Source organism: Protopterus annectens, chromosome 1.part1, assembly GCF_019279795.1.
Source record: "Protopterus annectens isolate FY-2018-M chromosome 1.part1, PAN1.0, whole genome shotgun sequence".
NCBI lineage: Eukaryota > Metazoa > Chordata > Ceratodontiformes > Protopteridae > Protopterus > Protopterus annectens.
Window position 1 is genome coordinate 294,460,324 of NC_056726.1, and position 16,173 is coordinate 294,476,496.

Here is a 16,173-nt window from a genome sequence, read left to right on the forward strand (position 1 = left end):
CATAGGTGCAATCAAGTGAATATTGCAAGTTATACATGTTGTAGATGGAGCTGAACATACCCCATATACCAGAAGAGAAAATGCTACAATAATGAAGCCTAGAAACTGTAAATCCATGACCGTTTGGTTCATAAAAATTCTTCCTATGCTTTACCCAGGATGTAGGAGAGGACATGGCTTATAAGAAGTAAAAAAAAGGTAGGGTTTAGGAAATGCAAATGTTTTGCAGAAGGTATTAAAGCTTCTGTAGAAATGAGGAAGTTAAGAGGAAATGACTGGATGGATTTGGAGAAGGTTTTTTAGTAAAGGAAGTCTGAAAAATGACAAATGGAATAATGAGCTACCAGGAGATGACATTAAGATACTGTTTTGGGCAGTTAGTTTGTGTTTAAGTATTAGATTCCTTGTGTATTTGTAAGTCTAGCCAAACCTGATGTTAATGATCACGTCAGTATATCCAGCAGCTACACCACTGTGACGTATGCAGTCATTAAATGATAGCAGACCCCACTTCAGACTATCATGGCATGTCAACCAGTAGAATCAGGGGACACAGCATTTTGTCTTTGACATACATAGACATCTATGTTTCTTAGGCGGCACTTACAAGTACAGCTATATTAGTCGTATCAACTGCATTACAATTTAAGTGTAAATGATAATATTCAATGACAAATCCCTGATCTACATACTGCATGTCTTTAGAGAAAACCCACATGAATACAGTGCGGACATGATGATATGCAATGACAAGTCCCTGATCTACATACTGCATGTCTTTAGAGAAAACCCACATGAATACAGTGCGGACATGATGATATGCAATGACAAGTCCGTGATCTACATACCACATGTCTTTAGAGAAAACCCACATGAATACAGTGCGGACATGATGATATGCAATGACAAGTCCCTGATCTACATACTGCATGTCTTTAGAGAAAACCCACATGAATACAGGGCGGACATGATGATATGCAATGACAAGTCCCTGATCTACATACTACATGTCTTTAGAGAAAACCCACATGAATACAGACCGGACATGATGATATGCAATGACAAGTCCCTGATCTACATACTGCATGTCTTTAGAAAACCCACATGAATACAGGGGACATGATGATATGCAATGACAAGTCCCTGATCTACATACTACATGTCTTTAGAGAAAACCCACATGAATACAGAGCGGACATGATGATATGCAATGACAAGTCCCTGATCTACATACTGCATGTCTTTAGAGAAAACCCACATGAATACAGGGCGGACATGATGATATGCAATGACAAGTCCCTGATCTACATACTACATGTCTTTAGAGAAAACCCACATGAATACAGACCGGACATGATGATATGCAATGACAAGTCCCTGATCTACATACTGCATGTCTTTAGAGAAAACCCACATGAATACAGGGCGGACATGATGATATGCAATGACAAGTCCCTGATCTACATACTACATGTCTTTAGAGAAAACCCACATGAATACAGGGTGGACATGATGATATTCAATGACAAGTCCCTGATCTACATACCACATGTCTTTAGAGAAAACCCACATGAATACAGAGTGGACATGCAGACTCTGTAGGCTTACCTGGTTAATAAATGACTATTTTAAGTAAGACACTTCATTTCTTGAAAAATAAATATTTTAGTAGTCTGTCTTATCTTGAAAAAAGAAACATTTTAGTAGTCTGTCTTATTGTTCAAGCTATTTATGCATGTATGTATCAGGAAAATGTGAGTAGTTTGATATGTATTGCTGAATTCATTATACATTTCCCTCATTCTGGAAGGAAGCCATCATTAAACATCTCTAAAAGTAACATAACTCACTCCTCCAGAACACTACAGAAAATTTTCAGCAATAATTATATCTTGCAAATTACTCTGAGAAAGGAATAGTACAATAAATGCAGAACATTTTGACACTTACAAAATAGTACTTCAAAACAACATCACATCTGGTCATATAGGAGCACATATACTACATTATGACTAGTGAATATTACTTAATCCAATGGATCATAGGCTCATAGGTTCATACTAGGCTATCTGCCCTAGGGCATTTATAAGCCTAGCCAGAGTGTGTTTGGCTTTCGCCACCCATTTTAAATTAATTTTGCTATGCCCTTTTTCGAGGTTAGTGTACTGTGCCTCTGTCTAACAGTGACACAGAAGTGATACCCGGGGCAAACCTACGATCTCTCATCCACTCATCAAGATTCCTCTTGAAGAGAGTCAATGAGAAACTCTGCCTAACCTGGACTGGGATTTTATTCCAGAGTGAAGGGAGCCTCTGGGTTATGAATCTGTCCCTCCAGCATGTCCTATTTATTTCAGTGCTGAGGTTCAAGTCTCTTGTGCGCATAGCTCAATGGGATTTGGATTTTCTGAGGTGCAGCATGTCCATTAATTCTGGGTTGGACATGGCTTTATATGATAGGCACAGATCGCCTCTGAGCAGGCGGTATGCCACTGAGTAGAGCTGGAGTTTCTTTAACCGGGCAGCATATGGCATCTGTTTGAGCCCTTTGATCCTCTTGGTGAGGTACTTTTGGGATCTTTCCAGTTGCTGCAGGTGTCTGGTAAGGTACATCCCAAAAGGGGCATTGTACTCAATTATGGGCCTGATGAGGGATGAGTAAAGAGGCACGATGACCTCCCCTGATCTAGATGTGAATCCCTTCATGATTAGGTGGGCTATATAAAATTTTTTCTAACCACTTTGGCCACGTGGTTGTCAAATGAGAGATTGCTATCAACTTGGGTCCCCAGGTCCCTAATTACTTCTTCTGTACTTAATGGATTACCGCCTATGTGGTAATTTGTGGGCACTTTGTTTTTGTCAAAGGGGATAACTATACACTTTTTGTCATTTAGCTTGAGGCCATGGCTCTGGCACCAGTTGTCTGTTTCTATGAGGCCCTTTTGGAGGATGCTTGTGTCGGCTGGAGAGTCGATTATGGCGCCCAGTTTGCAGTCATCTGCGAACTTGGTCAGCCACAGTCCTTCCGTGTTGGCCTGTACCTCCAAGAAATATATACCGAACAAGAGAGGTCCCAGGACTGAGCCTTGTGGGATGCCACTTGTAACTGGTTTGGAGTCTGACATGGCTCCAGCAATTCTAACCATGTGGGTTCTGTCCTTGAGCCAGTTTGCAACCCATCTAGTGACATAGGGGTTTATATTTAAGCTGGTGAGCTTATCTATAATGCCCGAGTGGGGTATTGTATCGAAGGCTTTTGTGAGGTCCAGGTAGGCTGTGTGGACCACCTTCCCCTCGACAATGGCCTTGGTGACTGTTTCAAAGAAATCAACCAGGTTTAAGAGGCAGGATCTGCCCTTAACAAAGCCGAACTGGGTAGGATCCAGTGTCTGTAGGTCCCCAATATCTTTATTTATGAGGTCCATGATGATCATTTTCACAGCTTTGCAGACCAAGCTAGTCAGGCTTATGGGGCAATAGTTTCCAGGATCCATTGAGGCACCACCTTTGTGGAGAGGGACCACTGTTGCTGTACGCCACTCTTTGGGTACATATCCTGTAGTAAGGCTGAGATTGAACAGTAGTTTTATGTTTGAGTTTAGCTCTTCTTGGAGTTCATGTAGGATGCAGCCCAGGACACCGTCTGGTCCCATTGATGCTGTGTTTTTTGCTTTGGAGAGGGAGGCTCTTACCTGAGCATCTGAGATGTCAGGGGGGCAGCACTCTGCTGGGATAAATATTTGCCCTTTTGGTGGGGAGGGGGGGAGTTTGTGCTGAATCTGTCAGCTAGCATGTTGGCAATGTCTGTGGGTTTGGTGTATTTTTTGTCATTTTGGACTAATTCTGAGCATATCTGGGAATTTCCACCCAGGTTACTAACATAACTAAAGAAAGCCTTGTGATTATCCTTAGTGTCCTGTGCAATTTTTCTCTCGAAGCTGGCCTTAGACGATTTTATGAGTGCCCGTAGTTTTTTGCTAATACTGATCAGAGATGCCTTCCCTTTTTGGGATTTTGCTCTATCATGTAGTAGCTTCTTCCTTCTATTGTATAGTTTGTTTATGGCTGGGGTCCACCAGACAGGACGTCTGCCTTTGGAGGATTGGGTCTTGGTTTTATTTGGGATTGCATGATCCATGCATTCCTGAAGGTGTTCATAGAATGCATTTATAAAGGATTCTGCGGTCTGGGCCGTATTTTCCTCAGGCCCGGGGGCTTTGAAAGATTCTACCTCAGTTTTGAGGAGTGTGAAATTTGCTTTAGAGAAGTTTTTCACTGTGGTTTTCTGGGCAGGGGGTGGGGTTGGGATGCGAATATCCAGTGAGATTAGTTTATGATCTGATCTTACCAGTGAGGGATACACTTCTGGTCTGGAGCATAAAGTCCCCATGTTGGTGATGATCAGGTCCAGTATGTTTTCCCCTCTTGTGGGAGTGGTAACAAGCTGTTCCATAGCATTTGAGTTTATAAATTCTAGGAACCTTTGGGCTAGGGTGTTGGAGCTAGAGTAATGCTCCCAGTCTATGTTTGGGTAGTTGAAGTCACCCAATATAATGGTGTTTGGAGAGACCTTCATATTTTCCAGTGTTCTCAGGAAGGCCGAGTGGGGTTCCTGGGTTTGGGAGGGTGGTCTGTAGCAGGCTATAAACTGGAAGGCAGTTTTACCCACTGTTAGTTGCACATGGATAGTCTCTGAAACTTCGTGCTGTGCCACCAACCTGGAGGTGTGGGTATCTTTGACAAATATTGATACTCCCCCTCCTTTTGTGGTTCGGTCCTAGTTTTGGGGCTGAAAAGCATGGTATGAGGTATAACCTGGTAGTGCTGGGGTGCTCCCGGGAGCCTTGAACCAGGTTTCTGTTACTGCACAGATATCGATGTTCTCCATGCTAAGGAGAGCTTCGAGTGCATGCATCTTGAGGTTTAGACTTCTGGCATGGAGTAGCATTACTCTTAGTTTCTTATCCCTTGTGATACCTATGGAGGTGGGTTTGTCTTTTGAGCCTTGCCTAAAAAAGGTACTATGTGGGTAGCAAGAGCCTTTGCCAATATCCAAAAGCCCAGGGGTGACAGGTGCAAGCCGTCCCTAGCGAAGCATCGTGGCTTGTCGAGCATGTCATCCCAGGCTGACAGGCATTGGATCCCCTTTGAATGACACCAATACTTAAGCCAATTGTTGAAATTGATCATCTTGTCTTCATATTGTGGCATCATTCTTGGTGAGGGTAAGATGCTACTCAAGGTTAGGGTCATACCGGCCTGGGCTACATGCTCAGAGAGCTCATCTATGTCTCTTTTCATGTAGTGCAGGGAGGTACGTCTCAGGTCATTCACACCAGCATAGACAATGACTGAGTCATATTTGTACTTGCCTTGGAGTGACCTGAGTGCTTGTGTTATGTGGCAGATCCTGGCGCCCGACAGGCAGCTCACCATGACCTTCTCCTTGTTCAGCCTGGTGAGCGGGACGTCAGTGTGCCTGACGATAGAGTCACCTATTACAAGTGCATCAGGAGTGTTGTTTAGCCTTAAGGGCTGTGACTGTTCGGCACACTGGCTTTGTGAGCTATGTGTTGCATGTGTTTTGTTTTGGGGTAGCGGTTGCTTGGGTGTCTGCTTTGGAGGTCTCTGCTGCTTAGGCAGATCTTTATTTAGAGCCTCCGAGTATGTTTTTGTGTGATTAAGTGTTTGGTTTGCTGTCGTGGTAGGTCTATGTGAGACTGGAATTGTAGTGAGTGTGGTTTCCTTCTCCTCCTGACTGGTTATGCCAGTACTGAGTTGAGAGAGCTTAGCCTCCAGTTTGGCTATATGGTTGCATCTCTCACATGTGTTGGAATTTGTTGGGAGGAGGAGAGGGTTGTCTGTGTACATGAGGCAGTTGTAACATTGCCTCAAGATTCCCAGATTCACCAGCTGGACCGGAGAGGAGATTGACAACTGACCTTTGGACATGCTAGAATAGTATTGGGAATTCCTTTATAATTGAAAAAAAGGGCCAATGGGGAACAAGGTACTCAAGGGGAGTTTGTGAGGGTGTAGTGCTTTTAATTTTTTAGTGCTGACTTATATAATTGCTTTAGTGAGCAAGTGCCAGGTAACTTAAATGCAACGTGTTACAGGTAATGTAAATGCAAAAATGACAAACAGTATCTTTCTTTCAAGTGAAACAAGGAAATAAGTACAGTAAGCAATGCAGATATCACTAGGGATCCATAGAAGCACTGAAAAGTCACGTTTTAGGTGGAATTAGCTTTTCAGGGAAATAACAAGCAAACAAACAACAAGCATACAAACAAAGCTAGATTCAGCAGGCCTGGATCTAGTCTATGCTACAGCAAACAAGGTGTATCAATTTCAGTAAGAAACAGTTCAAATATGCAGGCACTATAAGCTTTTAACCAGAAATTCCCAGCTCAGAAGGGCAGAGTTCAGCCTCTCCTCCCACAAGAGTGCAGACCACGAACCCTCTTAATGTAAAATAACTGGCCTGAAGCCCAAGTGCTTAAATCAGAACTAATACACTTTTAGAATAACAGACACTGAGCCCTCAGTCAGCAGTTCCCAACTTAGAAGGATGTAAGCTACCTGTCCTGCCACCACAGTGCAGGCCACAAATCTTCCTAATGTAAAACAACTGGTCTGAAGCCCAAGGGCTTAATCCAAAAGACTTAGAATGGTAGCTACACTTTAATCAAGTTACTACCAAGCAGTAATAAATACAGTTGAATATTTTAAAGAATGCCTGGATTAGTGCTCAAGTTATACAAACAAAGCTAGGTTCAGCAGGCCTGGATCTAGTCTATGCTACAGCAAACAAGGTGTACCAATTTCAGTAAGAGGCAGTTCAAATATACATGACTTCTTACACCCTACATCTTTCCAAACATAAGAACCTCTGATGCAATCAATATTTCATGCATAATCAGCTGTCATGTGTTTAGCATAAGACCTTCTCAAATGGTTCAGAAACTACCTGGACAATAATCCTTTACAGGGAAAGGCACATAATGTCTTATCTCATCTGTACAAAATTTCAGCACGAGCATGTCAAAAGACAGTTTCATATTCAGTTGGTGCAACAAGATAAACATAGCCTAACCCTAATGCCCTACACTGTGTCTCAACACAGTTATGTGACACTGGGGGAGGGTTGGCATAATGTTTAATATCTTGACATCACAGTTTCAAGATGCAGGGTTTGATCCTGACCTTTGATTATTGGCTAGGCTTGTAATAGTGTGCAGACTGGTAGACTAGTATTTGCCTATGAATCTATGAACTAACCAGCCAACAGATCTGCTACCAAAAATGATCTGCAATGATTCAAAAGAAATACAAAATAGTTATTTTATTTTTAAAATCTAATAACTAATCTTTAAAAAAAGAAGAATGGTGTGATGGCTACTGAGTAGGCATTATGCAAATAATACAAAAAAAATAAAAATAAAAGAACTACATCTATCTGGGGCCCATAAGAGACTCAATAAAATCCTTATATGATGGCTTATATCATAGCCAAATGCATCTTACATGAAAAAGGTATCGGCATCTGTGACTGCATTCTGATTTACATAATCATTTATTTCACATAAGTCTACTGGCAAGGTACCTATTAACTATGGCCTGTAGCCATATCAGTGTTGCTGTTGTCAGTCCAGTTAGGTGTGAGTTTTTGCATTAGCTCTAAATAAGTAGAGTACTGTCTTCCCAGGTACTAGACTAAACAGCCTGCATACCGACCAGTCTTGTATAAGTAGAGTACTGTCTTCCCAGGTACTAGACTAAACAGCCTGCATACTGACCAGTCTTGTATAAGTAGAGTACTGTCTTCCCAGGTACTAGACTAAACAGCTTGCATACTGACCAGTCTTGTATAAGTAGATACTGTCTTCCCAGGTACTAGACTAAACCTGCATACTGACCAGTCTTGTATAAGTAGAGTACTGTCTTCCCAGGTACTAGACTAAACAGCTTGCGTACTGACCGGTCTTGTATAAGTAGAGTACTGTCTTCCCAGGTACTAGACTAAACAGCTTGCAGACTGACCAGTCTTGTATAAGTAGAGTACTGTCGTCCCATGTACTAGACTAAACAGCTTGCATACTGACCAGTTTTGTATAAGTAGAGTACTCTATTCCCAGGTACTAGACTAAACAGCTTGCATACTGACCAGTCTTGTATAAGTAGAGTACTGTCTTCCCAAGTACTAGACGAAACAGCTTGCATACTGACCAGTCTTGTATAAGTAGAGTACTGTCTTCCCAGGTACTAGACTAAACAGCCTGCATACTGACCAGTCTTGTATAAGTAGATACTGTCTTCCCAGGTACTAGACTAAACAGCCTGCATACTGACCAGTCTTGTATAAGTAGATACTGTCTTCCCAGGTACTAGACTAAACAACCTGCATACTGACCAGTCTTGTATAAGTAGATACTGTCTTCCCAGGTACTAGACTAAACAGCCTGCATACTGACCAGTCTTGTATAAGTAGATACTGTCTTCCCAGGTACTAGACTAAACAGCCTGCATACTGGCCAGTCTTGTATAAGTAGATACTGTCTTCCCAGGTACTAGACTAAACAGCCTGCATACTGACCAGTCTTGTATAAGTAGATACTGTCTTCCCAGGTACTAGACTAAACAGCCTGCATACTGACCAGTCTTGTATAAGTAGATACTGTCTTCCCAGGTACTAGACTAAACAGCCTGCATACTGACCAGTCTTGTTTCCTCACTTTGCATACTGTTTGTTCTGTAATTTTTCTTTTCTAACATGCACTTGTTCTTAGTGCCAGCTGAAGAACAAGTGACTAAGATTCGAATCCAGGTGGATCATTTTGAGCAGTGGCTATTTGCATCCTAAACTAAATTTTCCAAAATGCTTCCCACAGAGTCAGCAAGTATTGTTCAGACTTTAATATTATAGTTTCGTATTGTACATGTGTCTTAATTTCCCTGCACAGTGTTACCCCCGGGTATAAGTGCTAATGAAAGCTGGCTTAACATGAGCATGACTCTTGACTGTTATGAATAGTCACAGCTATTGCATAACATGTATAGACTGTAAAATATGTTTCTTTAATTCATATCTAAGAAGCTTGAATTCAGAATATATTTTATATGTATGTTTGTATATTTATGGCACTCACCAGTGCTGCACATGTATAACCAAATTGCCACATTAACTTCCTAGCATGTTTTAAATCTTCCCACAAATGTTTTATTCCTCTTAGGCCAGAAATCACATTTTCTGTTAATTCCATGTAGTGGTCTCTTACCTTACTTTCTCTCTCTCTCTTCTTCTTGACTCAGCTCCTTCTTGTACCATTTTCTTTCTCTGCCTTCCATTGTGTGCCTTTCTATCCTCGTTTTCCTCTCCATATCCTATTGTTCTTTTAATTATTGTCTTGTGGCTACTCTTTATGAACCTTTTTATCCTTGAATTATGTGTGTTATTACCAGACCCTTTCCAGAAAGTATAGGGTGGTTTAGACTTCGCTAGGACATAGCCTGCAACTCCTCCATGGTACACTGCATTAAATATATTTATTTGTTTTCCTAAATATACAGGTTTTTGACTGGTCATCCTTCATGTTGCCATTTTCAATTTTCCTGTTGCTAGGGAGTAGCAATTATAATCAAGAAACAGTTCCAAGGTGCTATAAACGAATGCAAATTTGATAATTATGGTAGGTGGTGTTATTTTACTTCCATATTACCGGACTTTACCAAACCAGTTCTATTTTTGAACTTATATGGTCCATGTACTCAACAACATATATTTATCCTAGAAATATATAACATCCTTAGCTCATTTCCAAACCACCTTTTTATAATAGGAGGGGATTGGAATGCAGTGATAAATCCCAGATTAGATCGCACCAGTAACTCACCCTCATATAACTCTCAAGCTTCCATAGCCCTTGAGGAACTAATATCCGATTTTAATCTCATGGACACTATTGTCTTCAGTACGGACTCATCTAAGGACAGCATGTACACTTTTTACTCTAACTGCCATAAATCTTGGTCACGTTTAGACTTCTTCTTAATCTCTAATTTTTTCTCCAAATTTAAGAACACACTAAGATGTGAGCCTAGGCTGTTATCTGATCATGCAAAAATTTCCCTTAAGATTATCTTCACATCGGTTACTTCTCCACATATGAACTGGTCCCTTAACAATAACCTACTAAAATATAAGGAGATTATAAATAGAATCAATAACTCACTGTCTGAACTATATGCTAACTTTGAAAAATCTCAAATCGCGCTGGATATACAATGGGCCGCTTGCAAGGCTGAATTAAGAGGATATTTGATCAGTAAAGCCTCTTTCTTTAACAAGCTTAACAAAGAAAAAGAAACAAGTCTAGCTCTAAAATTAGCTTCCTTGGAAAGAGAACTAAAAATTCATCCTGACCTTAAGTTAGAGAAATTGATTAATTCAACACATAAAGAACTACTCGAGTTACATTTACATAACTACTCGCTGCAGGAACAAAAACAAATTGCAACCTACTCTGAATGGGCACAAATCCCATCTAGAACCCTTTCTAGAATACTCAAAAACAATAATGGTGCTCCTACAATCTCTATCCTGCAATACAAAGGGGAAATATATAAATCAGACTCTGATATAATTCAACTATTTCATGACATGTATACGGATATTTATAGCACGAATAAACTCAATTCCTCTAATTCACAGATGGAAACATTTCTCAACTCCATCACCTTTCCATCTCTTGATCCTAATCAAATATCCCTCCTGTCAGCTCCACTTAATATTCAAGAGATTCAAACTGCCATCAACAAACTTAAAATAGGCAAATCTCCCGGCCCGGATGGCTTCACCACTAATGTTTTCAAAACCTTTAGTCCAAAAATTGCCCCTATTCTTCTAAAAGTCTTTAACTTCATTATAAAAAATGGAATTACTGACATACATTGGAATAATTCAAAAACAATTTTATTACTAAAAAACAACAAAGAAAAAACGGACCCACACAATTACAGACCTATTTCGCTTATAAATGTTGATATCAAAATACTCTCAGCTATCTTAGCTAACAGACTCAAACAGGTATTACCATATATATTATCACCGGATCAAGCTGGGTTTATGTCCAATAGACATACATGGGATAATACACTAACATTGGATGCTCTCATACAGTTCACTAAAAAAGAGAAAAACCCGTTATATGCCCTGACCTTAGATGCGTCGAAAGCTTTCGACAGAGTAAATTGGGACTTTCTGTTCTCTACGCTATCACATTTTAATATACCTACAATCTTTTCAGATATGATCAGAATTTTTTATTCAAACTCATACACTTATTTATATATAAATAAAAAAAGATCTAAATCAATCCGGATCACTAATGGTACAAGACAAGGCTGTCCACTCTCTCCCTTCCTCTTCAATCTATTTATTGAACCATTCTTCTTATACATTACTCAAAATACACACCATAATATACCTAAAATTCTCAACACACAAGTTGCACTATCAGCTTTTGCTGATGATTTAAATCTTTACTTTCAATTTCCTAATACAGATCTGCCAAAAATTTTAAAAGCATTCAGTGCTTTTTCTAAGGCTTCTGGTTATCAAGTTAACAATAAAAAATCCCACATTCTTCCAATAAATCCTGAGGCTCATAAACCTTTTTTTTCCCCTGAATCTACCTTTCATATTTCATATAGTCTTAAATATCTCGGCATTAATTTTGAACATAATCAAGCTTCTATGCTTCAAAATAATTTGTTAAAATCATGGTCTATCATATGTCAAGACTTACAAAGATGGAAGTTATTGAACTTATCATTTCTTTCAAAGGTAGCTATTGTGAAAATGAATATTTTACCCAGACTCCTATATCAATTTAGTGCGACAAATGTAATTATATCAAATAATTTTTTTTCACAGATTGATAAAGCTTTAGTAAAATTCCTTTGGTTTCCTAAGAATGTTAGGATCTCCTTTTCCAAATTAAGTCTACCCAAGGAGAAAGGTGGGGTGGGCCTTCCAAATTTTCTTCTTTATTACGTGATTATATGCTCTAATAAATTATGGTCCATTGCAAGCATGAATAGTAAAGCTCAAGCCCACTATCCAGCGTGGTTAAAGATGTGGCACAGACATATTCTCTCCAATAAATTTAATCCTAAGGCTATTCCTTTTCTTTCACACACCTCTCTGAATAGCTTAAAATTATCCCCCCTATTGAAATTCAAAATAAAACTCTTTCAAAAATTGATTAAGGACATTAATCTTCAACTTATTCTTCCTCTTCTCCAACCATTACACCTTAATCCAAATCTTAAAATCAACAACAAGATGATAGATCTTACTGAATTCCCTCTCATTAAAGACCTTAAAGTTTGGGATATTATCAAACATAAATCTCTGTCTCTTGCTGAGCTACGACTAATCCTTAAGGTCAACAACAGGTATACGGTTATTCTCCGTCAACTCAGAGAACTTTTAACTTCACAAACTAATAATTTTTTCCCTGAACCACAGGTAATTGATAAACTAAACTTAATCATTACTACAGTTTCTAACAATAATAAAACAATCTCCTCGTCATACAAATTATTACTCCCATTACTGCACAAAGGAAAATGTCCTTTCTCCAAATACTGGGATAACCAAAACTCTCTCATTACAGAGGATCAAAAACTACTAGCCATAAAAACCAGTATAGAACTATCTCCCTTCAAAAAACTCTTATACACTCAATTGATGTTAAATAATAACTTCTATTATACCCCTGTAAAAATTAACAAATTTAATTCCAATAGCTCTCCTATTTGTACATGCTGTCCTGGTGTGAGAGCTGACTTACTACATATTATGTGGCACTGCAATAACTCCCATAAATTATGGTGCTCCCTCAAAGTGCTTCTCAAAAAAATGGGTTATTACAATTCTACCCTCTCATGGGAAACGGCTAGTCTAAACATTCCCCCTCCTAGTCTGCCTAAATTACATCTTCATATTCTAATAACGCTGTGTTCTCTCATAAAACTTTACATCACCTATAATTGGTTAGATTGTACCAAATTATGTTGGCGGGGATTTAAAGATATGGCTATCAAATATATCTCTGCCCAGAAGTTCATCATAAATGGACCTAAGAAGAGAGCATACTTCAGTAAACTTTGGAAAAGCCTGTTTGAAGTAATTCTGTGTGATTAAATTATGGTGAATGTATAAAACTTACCTTACATTTTTTTTATCTTTGTCTGAGGGGTTTGTCTCTCATAATGCAAGTTTCAAGTGGGGCTGCTAATATTTAGTCTTATAACTAGTGACACTGTGTAAATGTTGTCATGGTAGCTTTGTAAATATTGTTCTTTTTAGGTTGTTGTTGTTAGTTAGGGTACTATGCATACTTCAATATGTACTACTCTTTTCCTCCGTTCAACGTAATATGCTTTCATGTTTATCTTTTCCTCCTAACAATGTTGCAAGCCATTATGTATGTAATATTTGTGTATTCTCATTGTTTGTACCATTACATGTATGCATGGTTTATATTATAAAATAAAAAATTATTTGAGAAAAAAAAAAATTCCTGTTGCTGTGCTTTGATTTTATCTACTTTGTGACTCTTTGTAATCCAATATTATGTGTTCTACCTGTGATATGATCATGTTGTCACTGGTATATTATAGTTCAGTTCTGACACTTATTTATTTTTATTTATGTTAGTTGTACAGGGTACTGATAACATCTGACCAATTACAGGCCCAGATTAGGACAATTAAGCAAAAAAACTTTGTGCTATAATTTTGTGTGCCTTTTTTTTCCAGTGGGCCTCTACTGACAATTGACTCTTTTTAGTTGAAAATCCCTCTATCAGAATATAAGTGCAAAATAATGTAATATAATATAATACAATGATAAATTATTATCTCATAACTAACAATAAATTCTGGACTGCCACACATTTTAAATATATAGAAACTTCATAGAGTTCTTTGTGACACTGTAACTATACTGAACAAAGACATCTGACTGTACAGATCCCTCTTAACTGTATGTAAATCTATGCATAAGATGTCTGCATGCTTTGGCATGCAAATCCAGGTCATGGCTGAAATGGGTCCATTTGGATCAGTTCGCTATCAGAAGTGTGAAACCCATAACTGCAAGTCCTGCAACCCTGAAAAAGTGTGACTGCAAAGGAAATACAACAACATGAGAATCTAGCTATACTGCTGTTAAAGCAATTTTGAGCCCCGTTACATCCCTGTTGTTGGGGGCTGTGACCCCCATACCTGATGCTTTATATATATATACTAACCCTAATATTATATTTTGTCAGAGGTGAGGGCCTACTTTAAGGACTGCATCCTCAGGCATTATATATATATATATATATATATTCTTTATATTCATACTTTCAGTGCTGCTTTTCTAAGGATTGCATTCATGGTCCTCAGAATTTCAGCAGGATCTAGGTCGGTGAGATAGGTGAAGGCCTGATGTTTACACAGACAACCTGAGCTTGGGAGTGGTGTAGGTGCTGAAGGGGTTGATGATTGGAGGAGAGAATATCAACAAGGCATGTTTCTGCCTGATTGTCTTGGGAAGGGTGCAGGAGTATGCTGGTAACATGTCTAGTCTTATGATTCTCAGTGGAGACAAGGGGTCATTGTTAGATTTAACAGTACTGGGACAGGACTACTGGGGAGTATTTCATAATGGAGTCGGGGCATTTTCATCATGATGCACATACTACATACCCCCACCAGGGGCTGTAGTCATACTGTAGCACATAGGGCTTGAACTAATAACATGTCATTCAGCTAACAGTCATAGAGGCAGCATAGATGACATTATGATCTACTTCCTTCACTACCTCCAGCCTCATTGACCCAATTGACTGACCCCCCCCTCCCCAGTTAGATGGGGTTGGTGGATTAAGTCAGGAAGTCAAGTAATCAGAAACAGCAGACACCGAGATGTCGCACTGGACAGCCTCTTACCACTGTCAAAAAAAAAAGAATTTCAGTAGGAGCCCATACCAATTGGCTCATTTACTCAGTTAAAAAAAGAAAACAAACAAACAAACATAAAGGTCTTCAAGAGGATTTTGTCCAGACCGTACCTTATAAAAGTTAAAAAAAAAAAAAAAAGTGCAGTTATCATACTGCTGTCCATAAAAAAAAAAATCACAAACCCTTAGTTAATCACACCTGAAAGGTAAAAAAGCTGTCTTAGAGATAGCATTCTTCAATGAAGATTGCCATGGCTGAGGATTTTACTTTTCCGGATCTGCAGTGACCTCAGCATTAGAATAAATAAGCTCCACAGTACAAAGGGCAAAGCCTTCTACATGGGCTTTAGGAGGCTCTGCTCATCATAAGTAAAACATGTTCTGTTTTAAACCCCTTTATTAAATTATCACTTAAGACATAGGCAAACATATATTAACAGAAAAGAAAACAAATCATATTAACAATGTTTCCATTTACACACATTTTACATCACATATCTTTTCTTAATTTTTTTTTTTGCAATTATCATTAGTCCAGCATTACATAAATTGCTGAATTCCTGCCTTACCTTAAACCTCATTATTCCTCCTCCTGAACATCATTCTGCATTTATTGTTCCCACAATTTCCAAATATTTCTATGTAATTTGCTCCTTCCCTTTTCTTACAATTCATCTTCCAGTTATTTTGCCTTGTTTATAATATTCAGTACTTCAAATTCAGTTGGTTTAGATTTTGATTTCCATTTTCTACAAACTGCCTTTTTGGCAGCCAGCAGAATTAAACTTAATAAGGCCTTATTAAGTAAAAATATTATTTTATTATTGAGTTTATCCAGGACAGTAGTCATATATTCAATATGTTCTGGAATCATCAGCTCTGTGGCATAGAAGGATGGAGTTCTTACTATGACCCAGATGGCTGAGGTTTAATTAGCAGATCTAGTCCTGGAGGAGGCAGCTGAGAGAGGGAGAAGAATGAAAGGGCTGTTCCTATTTGCTTCTCTTAAGTAGGAAGAGAGGGGTGCATGTTTGGGACTCCATACTCCATCTGAGTTCATTGGTGGAAACTACAGAACCAATGGTGGCATCTATTCAAAGTGGGACATGGGTGACAGGTGGCTGCAGGCTTATGTCACTTGTAGAAGCAA